The sequence below is a fragment of the Oreochromis niloticus genome, linkage group LG20 (genome assembly GCF_001858045.2).
Source record: "Oreochromis niloticus isolate F11D_XX linkage group LG20, O_niloticus_UMD_NMBU, whole genome shotgun sequence".
Lineage (NCBI taxonomy): Eukaryota > Metazoa > Chordata > Actinopteri > Cichliformes > Cichlidae > Oreochromis > Oreochromis niloticus.
Genome location: NC_031984.2, coordinates 18,296,992 through 18,300,785, shown reverse-complemented (window position 1 = coordinate 18,300,785; position 3,794 = coordinate 18,296,992).

Sequence of the window (3,794 nt, the reverse complement as noted above, 5' to 3'; positions counted from 1 at the left end):
TGTTATTAAGACTTTTATCATTGTGGATTTTATGTGTTTGTAGCCTTCTATTGCAGCTGATTTAAATTTTGACCATAATACATTTTTCTTTTTTAAATGTAGCCTTAACAACGGAAAAGTTTTGGAAGTGATTTTCTTATATACAAAAATCAACTAACTGCAGAACACAATTTCTTTCTGAAATGTATTTCCACAGACGTATAAAGCACTCAGCTGAAGAATTAGTACATGAATTGCCTTGTAGAACATGCATTTGAGGAAATATTTCTATCTGAACTTGAATTAATTCATTCTCCAGTTCTCAGTTTAACTATGTCTGAACCTCAGTCTGAAATTCACACTTATCCAGAGAAAGAAGCATTTTCACTGTGATAGATATGATTTGCCCTGATTAAACAGAAAAAGATGAAAAGTTGTAACTGATGAATAGGTAATGCAAACACATGCATACATACTGTAAGACAAAGCTGTAACTTCCTCTCCCAATTTAATAGCTAAACAAGCCCCCATAATGCAAACACTACATTTTTCCTGTTATGTGACAGAGTGAAAGGCAGCAATGGAAAAAAAGGTCACATTAATAACTAGGTGAGGAGCGATTTACTGTATAATACATGTGTACTTTCTGTATGTATACACAGTAAGTTATAGATCTGTCATCTTTATGAAACAAGTGTGTAAGCAGCAGGCCCTGCTACCTCGGAAATAATAAAACATTCAACAGCAACAAACACAGGTTCCTTAAAGAGGTTAATTTGATCTTTAGTGAAATCAGTCCAGCCATGTGAACTCTGTAGGGACTCTTTGGCATTATAGCCTCCCTCATCTCTGTTCTTCTTGGGTGTATATCTTTTTGAGAGCTTTACTGTTCCAGCTTTACAAGTGTTTCTTTAGACACACGGTGCATCTGTGTGATCTGTGTGTGCTTTGTGTATGCATCAGAGCTGTAAAGCCATGGATGTCACCTTGTCATCCTCGTGCAGGGCTGTCTGACTGTGTAAACTCAGGAGACTGACACGGTACTGGGGCAAGGCAAGCTCACAAGTGGAATGTAAGCATTTGGGAAATGTGAGAACTTGTCTGCGACTTGCACTCTGTGTGCAATCCAAAGCACAATTATGCTCTGTGGTTGTGTGGATGTGCGTGTGAGTGGTCTCAGACCTCAAGGTTTAGTTTTTGTTGGTTTGTTTGTTTGTTTGTTTTTCTCTCTTGTTGATCAAGTGAATTTAAGACAAGAGAGGTCACAGAAATTATCAGCTCACTACACATAAAAATAAAAACAAAGAGTGACTTTGGAGGTACCAATTTAAAGGAAAGTATGGTCTGTTATGCAAAAAGAAGGAAAAGCAACCACAGAGGAAGGAAACAACACAAATGTGAGCAGCATTAGAGAAGAGTGTGTATAAAAGGTAACACCTTTAGGTTATTTGGCATCTTGCCATTATACTTCTAAGAAACCTGTGTGTGTATGTGCAAATCATTACATTATGGGCTCAGAATCTGTTCTGTTCATCACATGTGGACACTTGCTTACCATATGGGGACAAGAAAAGTACCAATTCGAATGAATTTTAAATGACTTGGAGAGAAGCTCATCTAACTGCACATGTTTTATATTAGTGATGTCTGATGAGCACTTGTTGAATATTTTGGAGGCTTTAAAATTCTTCAATTTATTTTCTTTGTTCTCCTTCCCGATGTCTGCATGGGTTCTCTCCGGGTACTCCAGCTTGCTCCCACAGTGAAGGATGTGTATTTAGTTAGGTTAACTGGTGATTCTAAATTTTGTCTATCCTATAAAAATGTATAGGATAAACAAAATAGTCAAATTTTCTCATTATTTCCAACAAACAACCTTCATGTAGAGATTTAACAATGAATAACACATATTACCTGCAAACCTTGTTTTCACGTAGTCGGCCATAACACAAAAGAAAAAAAGGGCATGCACGTCTGATGTTTTCTATTAAATAAGGCTCCTAGGACAACACAGAACAACATTTATTTCACCAGAACAAAATACAACCAAAATAAGATCTCTTTGTATCTCTTCATCTTTCCATTGCTATAACCTACAATGTAACATGCCACTTATGATTGACCACAAAACAATAACTGAATTACATCGTAGACAAGCAGAACAGTCAGTTCAGCAGAAATATTTGAAAAAGTCCAGAACACTGAAACCTGAAAACAATTTCTTAGGCCAGCCAAGAGACAAGAACAGAAACATGCATTCCAATATATGGTTATTTAGCTCTTTGGCCAGTATCCATACCACCCATATTCCTCTGATGGATTGCATTTATGTAACTCCAACCCAAAATAAACCAGTGTGGTTTGAGCTATTAGTCTGCCAGCTAGACAAAGGCTTTTGTTGGGTTTTTGATAGAAGCGATAATTTGAGCTGAAGAAATACGTGTATTTATTTTAGGAAAACTCTCAGAATTCATTGGTTTGGGCTTTTTTTAAATTTAGTACTCCTCTTAACTTTGAAATGTATCATTAGCAATACACTCAAAATGTGTGTCTGCGAGATGAGATTTGTCACAGCTCGCTAAAAAGAGTACACAAGTACCCCTATTATACCTCTGTCAGCCAATAAATACCAAAGTTTATCCCACAGCTAAAAACACAGAGCAGCAGGCCACTGCAAAGCACCATATTGCAATTTCTCTTCTGCTCTTCCATTTTGTCATTCATTCTCTTCTTCACACACACACAATTTGGCCTAGGTTTCAGTCATGCTACTCCTCCATTAAGGGTCCTGGTGGTGGCAGTGGGGTTGCCCTATCAAACGCCTGAGCCCTGTTTGATCTCATTCTAGATTTCAAAGAGGGACACCTGATCCCCGCCCTGGGTGAGGTTGGTGGGGTAGAAGGGGATGGGTGTGGGGAAGGGTCATGGGCAGTGAGTTCAGTGTTTGTAAAAGATTGGTATAGGCCCAGTCCCCTCTTTCTGCCTTTCCCCCTTGTCTGCCTCTCTTTACCACGGATTCTGTTTCAATAGACAGGTAAAGATGGACAGGTAGGTAGACTGGGGTGGAGTCAGGGATCATCTCGTATGACAAATCCTCATCAATTGCCACTTGTACTTGAAAATGTAGATTATAAACAACCACTACACAGTTTGTGAAAGACAAATGTAATCTTGTGTAAAGTGATTCCAGAATCCCAAACATAAAACTGCAAACATATAATCGGATAATCAAGTAGCAGCTGTCAGATAATTGCAGTAAAACGCTCCAAAAGGCACCAGTACCACAAACACAGCCAAGAGGTTCAATTTAGTGATTTGAAGTGTCTTAAAGAAGGCCACCAGTAATGATAACTTAAAGCATTAATAATGTTTCCAGGAACAGCAGTTACACATTGGTTTGCTTTTTATTACAATGAAAGGTTGACACTTGTTTTGTCCTAAATTTTGTTGCTGGCATTGCTGCTTTTAACATTTAGTGTAAAATGAGACTTGCATATAAAATACTGCAGCTATTTCTTTAAATGGGGCATTTTAATAGCCTTTCTCTGTGCATATACAAGCAGCTCAATGTAAAATGTGTACAGTCTTTCATTTCTTAATAGAAACTGCACAGACAGCTTTTTGGCATAAACACAAATTCTTTCTTAATGTCCTGGCCATTAAGCTTCTATAAATATAAAGTCTGCAAGGGAACTTGTTTTTTGTTTTTTGTTTTCTAGTGAAACTTTTGCTTTTTCGGTCCTGCAAAAACACTTTTTTATTTTTGTCTTAGAAAGGGCTTGTTCTTAGTTATTTCTCATGTCTCAAAACAGACG